Raw genomic sequence first — 14,966 nt, forward strand, 5'->3', positions numbered from 1 at the left:
CATATAAATGTTTCTTTGTTTCTTCAAGCCAAGCTTGAAAAGCTGCATTTTCTGATTTGTGAAGCCCATGACTCACATTAACCTCATAGAAGTATAATTTATAGACTGACACTAAATCCTGCAAAGTGACCATATGCGGTATCAGATTCCCCTCTTTTTTTTTTTCTCACTATTTAGAAACTGTGTTGCCCTTGAGTATGTTGCTTAACCTGTTGTGTCAATTAGGCCCTGAGATACATGATACTAATGAATTATCTATTGATTCTGGAAGCATCATTGGAAGAGGCTGCTTTGCTAACAGCCTGATGGTTGTCTGGGGGAAGAAGAAACACGCATCATCATTATAACTTGATCCTTATTTGTAAAGTCTGGGAACCCTGGTTAAAAAAACCCTAGTTTGTTATATCCATACTATAGGGTAAGAAAAGAAGGTCACTTCCCTAAAGACATTGCAATGCGAAATAAAAAATTAAAGCTGTTACAAGAAGATTGGAGAACGAGGAGACACAGATCACAGCACTTCTGTGCTATTAGTATGTCATGGGGGTTTTGTAGACATTATGCAAAAGAGAGCATTAAGCAGCAGACCGAAGGTGAGTTAAGTAGGTTTGTAAATATTTTGGGGGAGTTCCTCCTATCTGGAATGCATCTGTGGCCATGTTTTTTTTAAGCAAGTGCACCAAATCCTTTAACAATTTGTCAGCAGTATGAGATGACTGTCTTTGCTGCTTATGTTTTGCAAAGCATGTGTGATTTTGCAAGTATCCATTTCAAAAAAGAAAGATTTAAAACATTTTTTTGTTTGTTTAGACATTTCAAAGGAAAGTTCTGAACTGTACTCCTCCTTTTCCTGGCTGTGTAGCAAATAGCTATACATTGGAAAATTAGCTAGGTTTTATATGTGGGGGAAGAAGGTGGCCGAAGTGTGTATGTACGTGCACCTATCTCTGTGTATGAACACATGCGTGTATATGTGTAACTACACATATGTCAATGAGAAAGAAATGCTTTGTGTAAATACTAATGGATTCAATTTATCAAGTAGGTTGTTGCTATGAGAGTTCCATAGTTACCAGCAACTTGAAAATTTACAGTTTCTAAAAAACCATTGTCAAATAGTAGGTATATTCTATAATTTTAACTATTATATATCATTTCAAGTTAAATCCATCACTTTGAAGTATTTTTTCATAGATAGACTTGCATTATTTACAAGGGTTGGTAAAGCAGATATTAAGGGTCTGTGAAAATTGAGAAACATGAAGAATAAAGGAAATTAGTTTGACAAGATTTTGAATAGGATCATTGCTTTTTTGAGTTGAAGCATTTTAAGGTAAATGTAATAGTAAGTCAATTAAGATCTAATAAGGACAAGCAACTGATGAACCAGAAGCTTTTGATATTCCTCTCCGAGTCTACATTCTCCTGTGCCAAACACTTTTTATTCATAGTACAAGGAAATTCCATTATTCTTTTATTAGCATTTTTAATGGAGCCTGGCCATTTGTAACTCCTGCTGCCTTCCTGCTCATATCCTTTGTGGCATTATATCAAAGTATCCTCAAATGATTTTGGCTTCAGTTGTGAAGACTTGTGCACTCTTTACAAATTAGTCATCAGGCAAAGTGGAATTGAATATAAATGCTTAGGTATATTCCCTTTTGATCTTTGTTTTAAGACCTTTAATAAATTATTAAAAGTAGCACAATTGTTTGATGAGTGATTTTTGAAGCTCCACACTTCTGCTGCTTCCAAGCACATTCTACATATATATCTAAGAGTAAAACGGGGAAAAAAGTACAAATGACAGTTTATTACAAGGATGATCTTTCCTTATTTTCCTTTTGACAGAGAACATTTTCCTTCTGCTAACTACTTCCTATTTGTAGTGGCTGCAACAAATTCACTGCAGATTTCTTGCTCTGTGTGCTGTTACTTTCCACCTCAGCTGCCAATATCGCAATTGTTGCAGACCAGAGGAGGGCTTTTAATTTTTATATTAATTGTAACAGTAATCACCATTAGTTGAAAATACAGTTATTTCAAGGGGAGGTCTGTATTAGTTTTACTCTAGTTCTGTTTTGTTTGATTTACGTGGCAGAAAGTTTGGTTGGTTGGCGGGAGGGGGAGTGTTTGCTATTTTCTAGATTATTTGCAGTAAGCGTAAAAAGATTTTATGATGACTTTGTGAAACTGTTGGTGATGCAGGATCATGGCATGAATTACTTGAATTACTGGCTTCCAGGATTCTTAGTTGGTTGATTAAAATGTTTTTCTCTGAGAACCTTTCTAAACTAGAAAAGAGGTAACCTTAAATAAGTTGGAGCTTGGTAGTAGTTGTTAAAACAAATGTAAAAGGGAAGCTCATGAACTATAGTGGCTGGAACAAGACTGTCTACTGAGATTTGATAATATTTCATCCTGTTTTGATGGGATATTGCATAGAAAAGAGAAAAATCAATCAGAAAATGTTTATTCTTCCAAGTTTGTGCTTCACTCACTAAATCAGAAAGTCATGTTTTGACGGAGTAACTACACTAACCTTACTACTGTTTATGCTTGGTCAGGAGACCAGTAGCTATTAGAAATAGCAGCTATTCCTGGAAATTTTACCTCAATGTATGTTTGCCTATCTAGTGTAGGTTACTGCATCCTGGAAGACATTTTAAATGTTTGTGCTCCTGTGTTCCCAGGTGAAAAGCCAGCTCTTTTATGGAAGGGGAAAGCAAGGATTTCCTTTTCCTTCCACTTCCAGCTGTGGAGTCTTGTATCTAGTGAGGCCTTAATTGAGCAGCAGAGAGGGCAGAGCTTTCAAATTCTTCTGTGCAGAAGGGTTGGAGAAGTGGGAAATATTCTGTCTCTGCTGATAGCAAGGAAGGAGTAGTTAAGGTGTTCCTTAATGCCTGAATATTTATAGTTTACTATCTAGTTGCCCTTCTCATTGTTCAGATGAAACCATACAACAGCAAATCTCAAAAATTGCCGTTTAGCTGTATCCAGGGGGATTTGATCCTGTTCTCTTTCACCTAGTATCACCGTAGTGCTTGCAGACCCTCAGACTATGGAACCTTTCAGATACTGTGCCACTGACAAAGCTCATTACAGCATCAGTCTTGAATGCCTGGCAAATACATTGAATTTTTGTTGTTCTTGTTGTTAAAATGAATAAATACCTTCTAAAATTCATTCTTTCCAAAACTAAATAATTATTTAGGAAAGGATGAGATATATCTTGATTATGGAAAGCTGTTCCAGGTGGGTGTTTGTCATTTGTTCAAACTCATTTCAGTTAGCATGTGTAAAAATACATAGAACTCTATTTGTAGACGAAGCCATTCCTTGTTCTGAAATACTTGCTTTTTCCTGTGTTTATGTAGAGTAGGAGTGTGTATAGTCTGGCTTTCTTGAGAGTCAAGTTCTGACTGCCATGTAACTTTTCTCTAGTTAGCAACAGAACAGCTCTAACAATTATATGTACAGTTTATCTTTTTCTAGGACCATCAGAAAAGTAGGATAAAAATTACATCCTCATAAAGCAGTACCAGCAAAGGTTTTAGTGATTTAAAATTAAAAAGACGACAATTGAGGAGTGGTTTGGGTTTTTTTACCCTTAGTTGTAATCTGGCCGGTTTTCTACTAAGCTTATTTAATGAAAGATTATGTTCGCACACAAGTAATTTCTGCTGACTTTTTTCTGTGTACACGGTGAGGTCCCACACTGCACACAGCAAGAGTTTTATTGTGTCTGCAGTGAACGTTTAACTCCCTACAGTATCTTTCTCCCGAATGATGTTTGCCCTTTAAAACTTGTGACCCAGTTTTTTGAAAGCTATTAAGGCAGTTGTGATAGCAGGTTACCTGGTCAAAACAACAGGTTTGAGAATCTTAATATGAGCTTCAGGGTCCAATATGTAGCAAGTGTCCAAATTCAGCAGCACGGAGCTCTAGTTCCTTTTCTTCGTTTTGTCAGATGAGTTAAGTATTCAGCCTAGCCCTGGAGCAATTGTTTAAAATGATAATCCTCAATTTATGCTCTGCAACAGAATGTTTTTATATATAGTAAACACAATATAGCGGAACCACTATTCATTTTGCTCTTCTGCCTTCTTGCGAGGATAGCCAGAAAGAGAGACCTTAGGGCATGTCCATACATGCCTCTGGCAGCATTGTACTGTTACAGCGAGAAATCCTCTGAGAGTCGTGCTTAAAACTCAGCTCTGGATTCTTTTCTGCCTTTTGCAACCTGAATCTCTTGCTCAAGAATAGGGCATGATCTGTGAAAAAATAAGGTCATGCTTACAGCATTAGTGATTTATTTTAGCATATACTGTGTCCAACCAAGTAAGAAATAAAGTCAATGTTCATGTGATTTGAAAAGAGGTTTAGAGAGATTTCCAAGTTGAGAGTCCTCAGGATTAAAAAAATAAATTATGATTTCAAAATGTGCTCTAATTGATGCAATACTACTAAAACAGTTGTAAAATCTTTAAGCCTCATGCTTTAAAATGTTCTTTATTAGTATGTTCTGGAAATGTTAAAACACTCAGAAAACTGGAACCCCATAGACAATGCCTGTGTGATTGGCAAGTTGTTGGACCGTTGTATTAAGATACACAACTAAGTGACAAAAAGTTTTCTTTTTTTATTGGCTAGGTCTTAGCCTGGTAGGCAATTTTGGGAGGCACAGGGTGGTGTCCTGTATTCTGTTGGCTTTGATAAAGGCAGATATGTGCATAACTGATTCAAGGTAGATTAATAACAAGATTATTTATGGCTATCCTTGTAGTTAAGGTGCTAATGGCTGCTGTCACTTACAGACTTACCATGATAATTGTCTTTAACCAGTTATTTCAATAGTGCACTTTTGCTCCAATTTTTAACAGAGAATAAACAATCTAGTGTCAGCATCCTTAAACTGTGGTTGTAGGGCACCTCTGTCTTCTGCTGGGTTCTGTAGCTCCTCTGGAGAGCTTTAGGCATTTGTAATTCAGAAAAATGTTCATAATGAAACATACAGAAGCCACTGTCAAACATGTAGGATCTCTTGGCACTGCCTGTGGAGGCATATCCGTGGTCTAAGTGGTTTTCATTGACAATAACACAAAATATTCATTGCAATGCCCAAGGCTGTGGCATTGCCTGGAAGTCATCCCAGGCACCTGTGTGCAACATGAAGTATTTCAAAAGCAGGAGGAGTCCCAGGTAAGGGGTGAGGGATTGGAGTCAGTTGGCTTCTGGTAGCAAAACCTGTCAAGTCCTGCAGTCCTTCCAGTCCCTGTGCTGTAGGTGGTGGCCTCTGGGGACCACAGGCTACGGCAGGGCAATGGAGGCTACGGTGGTGGCACCGAGAACCAGCAAAGCTGTCTTCACCATGGTGAGGATTGCTTAGTTAAACAGCAGAAAGAGGGGCAGATTTGGAAGTTAAGCGCTTTTGTTGGGACCAATTTTCCTACCAGTGAGCTGCTTCCTTTCATTTTTCTCTCATGTTCAGGGAAGCTGTACCTTCTGTGCATCCTTCACAAATAAGCAAAAATGAACAAAAGAAATTCTGATGTCTACTGAAAGAAACAACTCTAAAATGCCTGATAACGGCTAACTTTCTAATGGCAGGCATCACCATACTACTCTGTTAATTAGATCCTGAAAACTGTTTTTGAAGATGTGTCTGCACTGTGGTATGATGTGATTGCATGAGAGGGAATGTAAATTGCAATGTTGGGCACTTGTAGAGTTGAAAGTGTTGCTATGAGAGTAGTTTCTTTAAAAGAGGCTAGTGAAAGACTAAAACATAGTTTCAGCGTTAAACATATATGGCAGGTGAGATTTACATCCTTCAGTAATCTTTGCTTGTACCTTTTTAGTAGTTCCTGACTCTCAGACTTTGCCATCTTCTACTTCTGTGTTTGGTGCTGGCCATCTCTCATAGCCACCAGCATTAGGAAGTGGTTTGTTTTACATGAGAGTCACGGCAGCTACTGTGTTTAAGTAAACCTGGTCTGGATGCTTTTTGGAGTCTGAAAATGGGAAATTTCAGAATTGCTGAAAACCACAAGCAATTCTTGTTATTTTTCTGAAGGACAGTAATGTTTCTCAGATATTAGCTGTGTTTTGTAAGATGTGCATGTGCAATGGAAGTGCTGTGAATGTGTAGGTTTTACTTTTGAGCCAGAAAAAAAGAAAGTAGTTTTGAGGTGCTGTCTCAGCCTTCAGATTTTTTGGGTAATGACTTGGGTATAGGATTCTGGAAAGTAACAAAAATCCTTCTAACCTGCTTTCCATTTATTTCAGGAACAGCATTGTACTGAATCATAAGGCAACTGTGAGGTTGCAATGCCTGTGATATAAGCCATAGTCTGAATTTCCTAAAGCAGGTGCTTTGAATTGTTCTTCTGTAAGATGAAAAGGATTTCTAGGTTATTGCTGAAAAGAGACAGAGCCCCTTCCTATCTTGTGCCTCAAAATAGATTTCAGGTTTAATTTAATAGCTCGGATGTCAGATATGACTGCGTTTTATGGAAATATTCTTATTGTAACCTACATCCATTCTTCTCTTTTCCCTTCCCTCGTGTTCAGAACTGCTTTTTGGAGGACGTTACATAAAGATGTTTTGTGCTCTTGATATGATGTGAGGCTTCAAAGACGACTGCTGAAAGAGAAAAGCAATTTCTATTTGGAAGAGCAGTGCAGTGGCCTTGTGCTAATGGCACACTTGAACATTACTTGATGATAGTGAAGAAAATCTAATGGCCTGAAAAGCTCCTGCTTTTTCTTGGCTTAACTCTTAGCTGCATTGAAGTTTATGCCATTTCTAACACTGAGCAAGCTAATATGGAGACAGTTTAGAAATGGCTGTTCAAATACCAGGAATTGTTTCATGGTTTTGTAGAGAAAAGGAGAAGAAACAAGGAAAGCAATGCAATGAAAGGACTTGCTTCTCTGTTGGATATGCTGTACAGAAAAAGTTGTCTCTCCTCTGTCTTAATTCTATAGCTGAAATGTTGGGATAAAAGACTTCCAATCTTATTTGAAGTGTATACTGCATCCAGAAATTAAAAAACAAACAAACAAACAAAAACCCAAAACCAACAATTCCTGAATTTATTGCTGTAAAACCAATGGTTTGTTTGTTGGTTTTGTTTTACACAAAACCTAAAATATATACAAACAGGTAGTGTATATATATGCTTAATACTTTGGTTAAAACTGTATTCAATGCTAGTAACTTGCTGTAATTGGATATTTAAAGCATTTAACGCTGTCTGATGCTAACTGAATTGTTTGGGGTTGTTACCTCAATATTCAACCAGAAGGGAGGCTTTTCCTGCTTTAGGTTAAACAGGTACTTTTTCTATCTTTTTAAAACGATCTTTCTAAAAGACAACTAACAGTAGCCTGTCAAATCACATTTGCATCTATACACAAAGGTAATGCTATATGATGATGCACGAGCTTAGATGTTGAGTGAGGTTTCACAGGTACCAATATATTATGGAAATATCTTCATTAATGATCTTGAGAACAGTTTTAAGAAATAAGCTGATGTAATCTACATATACCCTCCCCCCATGTAAAAACATCTATACGTTTTTTCAGTTAAATCATCACAAAAATAGTGGTCATTTACTTCACAGTTTTTCTCCTTGGTACAGCATGCAAATGCTACCTGGTATAGCAGGTTGCTTCAAATAAGTATTTTCCACCTCCAAAAAAATATTGAGATATAAAATGAGAGACAAGTTTTATGGTGATATTAGATAACCGTCATACGAACTCAAGTAAAACAAATTGTATGAGGCGCATTAATCCTCTTGTTATTTTCCAGAGAAAGGCATTACCTTTTGCTACGTCTTATATCACTTATGTACCTTGTCCATCATTACTGTGGTACTGACACAAAAGTATGTAAAAAAAAGGTATTTTAGGTTTTCTGAAATTAGTTGCTGGAACACCCTGACATCACAAAAAGTAAACAGGCCTGGCCCTGTTAAAATTTCCTTTAGGTTCTCTTTAATCTTGCTTTGGCAGTGCGACGGAGTGTATAACTACTAGTTCTATGGTCATTTCCAGTTCAGATCAAGTTCGGGTATCTTTCCTTCTCCCATTCCCTAACATCTCATTTGACCTGTATCTCTCTGTGGCTGTGCAGTTTGTAGTGGATTGGATTTCGCAGTTATCTTTCACCTTCTCTCTCTTTCCCCCCCCCTTCCTCTTTCTTTATTCTATTGCCATTTGTCCCTTCCAAAAAAAAAGTTTATTTCTTCTCTGTGTAGTCTACCTTCTTTTTTCTGTTTCTTCCACCTAACTATTCTTCGTTTAATATCTTGTTCAGGTATTAACATTGTATTCTCTTTCATTTACTTTAATTCACCTGCCCTTCCATTTTTCTTGGTTTTTTCCTCTTTATCTTTGTGGACCCTCTTAGTTCTACAGCTGTACTTTGTCATGGCATTAAAGTGGCTGTGGGGAACAGTTGCTGTCAAAGGGGAAGGCGTCAGTGCAGCAGGTGTAGCAGTGCCTGAGAGCAATGTCACCTAAGTGTTCCTATGACCAAGCTCTTGAGCGTGCTTACTATTAATTCATTGTGTATCCAGAGATGCAAGTTTGGGGAACTTTGCTAATGGATATGATAACTAGCCTTACGTTCTGTTCCCAGTCTTCTCACTGGAGAACAATAGTTGCTTTTGCTTATAAAATTGCTACAGTCTTTCTGCGTACTTGAATTAATTTGAGATGCTATTTAAAGTTCTAGATGTTAATAACCAAGTTGGTATCAATGCTTTTATTACCAGAAGATTTGAAGTAATCTTCTGGTACCCAAAATCTTGGGTAAGATTTTGACTTTCTTACGTGGAGTGAACATACTCCATTTACTTTTCTTCTTCCTTATTCCTGTTTAAAAGCTTGTTTTAACAATCCTTTGATATAAAGCTGTGAAGCAGGTGGGTATTTTCTGGCTTAGAGTCTGATAATGAGTATGGAAATGTTGATCTCCGTATCCTCTCTTAATATTCTTCTGCATAGACTTACATATACGCGCACACACACACGAAAACCCGTGATCAACAAAAACTTTGATTTGAGATTCATTCCAAGTGTCAATCCAAGGAACAATCTGGTGTATTTCAAGTAAGTCAGGGAAGGATGGGATCATGTTTTTCCCAATTTGTAACAAGTCAGCACTGGCTACAATTCTATCCTCTGCTGTCATTTCAACTCTTGGAACTAGAAACACTCCTTTAGTTTTTACTTTGTTAGAATTTCTTCTCTGTACTATATCCCTCTTAAAAGAGTGAAGAAAGGTTAGTTATCATACAGTTGAAAAGACAAGTCTGAGTAAAGTGATGGTGTAAAACTGTAGATAGAATTTGGGCTTTAGATTGTTCCACGGACGAAACTTGTTCTCCTGCTGTCTGCCCGCACAGCGCAGTTAGGCCACTTTCAGCGTGAGCTCAAGTGCTCTGCTTTGAAGGGCAGCTGGAGAAGGAGTGTCAGAATCTGCTAGCAAACGATGTGGAATTTCCATAGTTAATCTGGGTGATTGTCACCTATTTTAGCTGCCTGTGAAATTCAGGGTTCTTACAAACATGCTCTCAGTGACCTTGCGCTCAGTCTGCCTGTGTCTGAGGGGAGGGCTCATGGTTGTAGGGGAGAGGGGGTGTTTGTATTTGGATGTAACTAGAAAAACATCCTCTGGTTTTTACCAGTGCGCGTCCTTTTTGAGAATTGCGGGATGAGCGCTGAAGGATGTCCACGCTCTGGTGATTTAGTATGCATGCTTACAGTAAAACTAGCAATGTTCAGTTAAATTACCCAGATATGAACATATAATCTACTCGTGTAAATAAGGGTAGACTTAAAAGACTTCCAAACCTAGTTCAAGGGTAGGAGGCTCAGAGTCAGTAGGCTTTGAGTTCACTCTGCGGTGTAGACATAAAATGGAGGTTTACATCCCAGTTCAGGGAGGAAGAAAGCATCTAAAACATGATTCGATTTCAGCTGTACTTGAGCTTTAGTGTATCAGAAGGCAGGAGCGGTGCTGTCAGGAAGAGAGGTACAAACCTGGATTTTGTTAGAAATGCACATTAACAAAGCATATTTCATTCCTCAAATAGGACATGTTCTTCGTATTATTTTTCCTCTGTATTCTGGTATTTTATGAACGTAAAATAGTTTTCATCCAAAAAACTGTATCCATCCAAAGATGGATAAAATAAATTATCCATCTTTCCATGCGTTTTTTGAGGGAAAGGCTCCAGCTTGAGAGGCTTGTATGGCAGCCATCTTCTTTGGAATTTACTTCATAGTTTCAAATTCTGGCAAGATTCCAACGTCAAAAAAAAGATCTTTCCATGAAGGTATAACTTCTTTCTGTAATTCTAGAGACCGCCTCTATTTGATTTGCAGTATCTGAAGTATAAGAGGCTTGTGGGGCCAATGGCAAATTTAAGGTTTGGTATCTCATGATCTATCAGGATAAAAATGGGAGGGTTATATCTCCTTAAAGGAATAGGAGCATTACAATTTGTTTGTGATAAATGTGGCATTTTCTAATATCACTGAAAGCAACTAAGAGGTTGATCTTTAAAGATGACATTTTACTTCATGTAAATGGTGCTTTAGGCCATGTTAAATTTTTCTTTCACCCGTTCCTTATACAATCATGATAGTCGTACCTAGTCATCTAGTCTTATAGAAAAAAAGATGAATATGCAAGTAGTTGACAAAGGTCTGTAAAACACAGCACGAGATATTTTTTTTTCAAAAATATTTTTCTGTGAAATTTGATATATGTAGCACACGTAAGAGAGGTGTTGGGATAAAACACTCCAGGTTGCAAATACAAGCAGTTATGCTAACAAATCCTTTCTTTCACACTGTCATGCTTTTTCCAGGAAAAAATACCTATGTGTTCTTACTGCTGCTAATACTGCTAGCATCATTTATGAGGCATGTGTATGGCAAATTGTGCTTCTTCATGCCTTTTATTTTTACAGGCTTGTTTTTTATATAAAAGGACTGCTCGGTACAAAACCTTACAAGACATAAACCATCACTGTTTTACGTTGCAAACCCCAGCCTTTTTTTCCATAGAACATTTGCAGAAAATGTGTAATATAAAGCTAAAAATATGAACCATTTGTGAGTCCTGTGCGGGAACAGACGTTAAATACCAATTTACGTGTCAGACAGACAGTGGCAGCTGCTTTGTTAATGTATGGCACAATCCCATATTAAATCAAATGGCAAGTGCACAGTTTGACAGATACTGTCATCAGTGCAAACATTATTAGACTCATTGAAGAGCTTGCTTTTAATTTTTTTATTTAAAGTACATATATTTGGCTTGCAGACCCTTCCTCAGTCAGAGCCTACAGCAGCAAGTACTACTTCTTGAGGTTTTTAGCCCAACATAGCCTGATGTGTTTCTGGCTGTTCCTCAGGGGCAGTGCCACGATGTTTATGGCTTCCCCTGCACATCACACATTAGGGTCTGTGACCAGAAATTCCATTTGAGAGCACATCGCTCTGGATAGCACTCAGTGGTCTTTTCATTTTGATTGATGGCTCTGGTTTTGCACCATCTGGCTTCTGATAGGCTGCATTAATCATATTCTGAACTAAGAAAATCTAGATGAGATTTTTTAATAATTATATGTACGTGGAAAAGAAAAGTGCATGTATATATGTGTTTGTGTATTTAATTCTTATAGGTTCCAGTCATACAAAAGAGAGCAACAGTCCTGTCGTACAGTTTGTGTTGGGATAAATAGGTCTCCAAATAAACCTCTACTTATGAATGCCCATATTTCAATTTTATTCCTACTGTTTTAACTTTATTTTATTTTGTTTTCTGTCAGCTGTTTATAGTCACTGCCTTATGTTCACATTGTTTTCTGTTAGGAACAATGGGCATGTCTAGAGCATTTGAGTTGCATCTCAACTGTTTTAAATAAGTCTTAAAATTTCTCTTTCTGCTGCTTTGGTGATATGCTGAAGTTCCTTGCTTCTTTGTAAACATAGCGTGAGATAATGGTTTCTGAAACAGAACGTCATCAGGTCTTAAATTCTATACATGTAGAACATCTTAAAATTGTCATATTTAAACTCACATCTTAAGGAAAATTTAAGAACCTTAATTAATCGTACAATATACAAAAGTCAGTAATTGGCCATATTGAGGGCTTCTCATAGAGTTTGACAATATTGTATTTAAGGTATTGTATCATTGGATTAGCAAAATTAATAGTCTCCCAATACGTATGTAGGAATTAATCAGCCAACATGAGGTTGTTCCAGATTTTATTTGGTTTTCTAATTTATAACTAAGCAGTTATCTATATTCCTTCTCGTTAGGTTGCTTTCATTCTGTAATAATTTACAATATGTCTTAAGGGAAAAATTTGCCCTATGGCATACCTTGTCACATTGAAGCCATGAGCTGGATGTTAGTTTTCAGAAGCTACTTAATCTCCACCATTTAAATTTTCAAAGACCTTGGGATGAGAAGCTGCCCTGGATTCCCTTCCACCTGTACTGCTATGGATATAGCACTCCATGAAATGGTGGGCAGATGGCAATACTTTATGCTCTTAATAAGAAGTCCAGTAAGTGCATTTGCAATGTCCCCAAGTCTAGCATTTACTGGTCACACTGGGTGTGCTTTCTTAGGTGTTCCTCACCGATCAAATGGTGTGGAAGTATCACAGCCACCAATTTTTCATTGCCAGCTATAAATTGCATTATTGGGGGGGGGGGAGGCAGTTCTGTTTCTTGCTTTGTTTTTACCTTTTTTTGCCCCATTTTCTCTTACTTTTCCTCAATATTCTCATTAGTAGTGCTTGCAGGTACTTTGGAATCTTTTTTTTTAAAAAAAAAACCTTATTATTCCCTCTACTTTGCTTGTGAAAATACCTTAAGAATGAGGTACAGAAGAATTCCATGTATAACTTAGAAGTAACGTGGAGCAACGTTTGTCCATAACCCCATCAACTAAAGCAAAACTTCCTGTCCTGCTTTCATTTCTGCCAGGCTTGATGATGTCTCTGTAGAGTAGATGAGGTTTATTTCGAGACATCTGGCATGAATTCTTTATAATTTAAAGCTGTACTTAGAGTTCAAAACTAATGGCGTGTTAGAAAGTTGTTTGACATACCACAGCAAGAAACAGTTCTTGAAGAAGATTTTAGAAAATTCACTCACTATATTTAATAAAGATGTAAAGCTCCTTAAGGTCTAGCACTGTGCAGATGCTGAGAACACCCTGTCTTACTTTTGTTCGTTTCCACAGTTCTCTGCAAAACTCTGCTTTTCTGTTGTCTAACGGGTTCATGTTTTCTTGAACATTTATTTTAAAGTCAAGGCTTGTTTATTTGTTTACAGTCTCGCAGCTTTTTAAAATAGACATCTCTGGTTGAGAGAGTCATAATTCACCAATAACCTGTGTTAAATTTAAGTATAGATGCTGAAAATTAGGGTAAACAAAACCTGTTTAATTATTGTTACAAAAGCAGCATCTTTATTTGTGTGCCAAAGAGGATTTTAAAAAAAATCTTCATGATGACATTTCTGATCAGACTGTGCCCAGTGTTGAATTACAGTTCTCTAGTAAATCAACAACGGATCTTGAGTAATTTTGCCTTGTGCCTCCCAGATGTAGAACTCCCACCTTATTTTGCCTGAATCATTGTAATTATAGTTCACCTCAGAGACATTATGGAAGTTAAAAAGTTAAAGTCTTGCCAACAGGCATAATCAGTTTCTTCTCCTAAGCTCCCTGTTGGCTATTCATAAAGGCCTGGATCCTCAAGCTCGGAAGAAGCCTACAGTACGCATAGTGCTCCCCGGTGTTCTCATTATCCAGCTTCCAACTTGGAATAGCAGCATCACCATACAGGCTTGTGGAAACTGGAGCAGCCCAATACCTTGTTGGTAGCAAAAGTCTACAGTGAAAACAACAGCTGTTTATAGTAGCATTCTGCAAATGATCCTCTGAACTTCGTGAGATATCAGCAAGAATATTCACTCCTGTATTACACTTCAAAACATGGAGAAAAAGGTAAAATATATTTGCAAGTTTCTTCCTGAGAACTGAAAAATCATTGATATTGTCATTTAAACACTGCCATGTAGTGTCAAAAGGTGAGTTCAGGGCCTGCAGGATGGTTAATAGAAATCCCTAAAGTAAAACATTTATACTGTGGATCTCCTTTCATCCCTTTCCAAAGTTGTACCTGCCAGCTTAAGAAAATTGCCCCCAACAACTTGTCATCAGTAGATGCAGACTACTGGTGTTTTCATCTGACGACTTTCGGTAATCAGCTCAATATAAAGAAACTTTATATTACCATATTTTCTGAAATGCAAGGCCTGTCTATGCTTTTCAACTGAACCCCTGCAGTCAATCTTAGTCCATGCAGGTTTAATGACTTAGCTTCTTGAAGTCAATCCCAGTCTATTAATTCTGTAGAAATATGCCCTGCATTACTGTGGCGATGCTGCATGTTGTCTTATTAAATGCCACTGGGTTTTGATTCTGTTTCAATATGGAGAACAGAGGCAGTTGAATTTTGGGTTGTATTTTGGGGTTGAATTTTTGTTACTTTCTCTTTTTAGTTTTATTGTCACTCCCTATGTTGAAAGAAATCTGAGGAGTAAATACTTTTAAATATGTTAAGGTTTACCAGCTTCTATATGCATATTCCATTCTTTATGAAGCTTTCCAATTAACAAATCAGCAAATACGATCACTAAACCTTTTAATGAACTCCTTTCCTGGGCTACTTAATAGATTGGTATCTGGTTTTGCTGTTACACTGAGTATTAGTAACATTGTGTAAAAGGATAATGTTGATTTATTGTAGAATGTTTGGGTTTTGAAAACAGATACCATTGGTAGTTATTTTTTAAAAATTCTGCTTGTTTGTAGTTAAAAATCTACAGGATTTTCTATGAATAATAATCTGGGA

The 14,966-nt window shown here is 37.2% G+C and overlaps 1 protein-coding gene across 3 annotated transcripts in view; it reads left to right on the forward strand.

Moving 5' to 3' along the window:
* Window positions 1-14,966, forward strand: part of CDKAL1 (CDK5 regulatory subunit associated protein 1 like 1) — a 422,610-nt gene that overhangs the window by 330,121 nt on the left and 77,523 nt on the right. The window lies entirely within an intron of this gene.

Source organism: Accipiter gentilis, chromosome 20 (genome assembly GCF_929443795.1).
Source record: "Accipiter gentilis chromosome 20, bAccGen1.1, whole genome shotgun sequence".
Classification (NCBI taxonomy): domain Eukaryota; kingdom Metazoa; phylum Chordata; class Aves; order Accipitriformes; family Accipitridae; genus Astur; species Astur gentilis.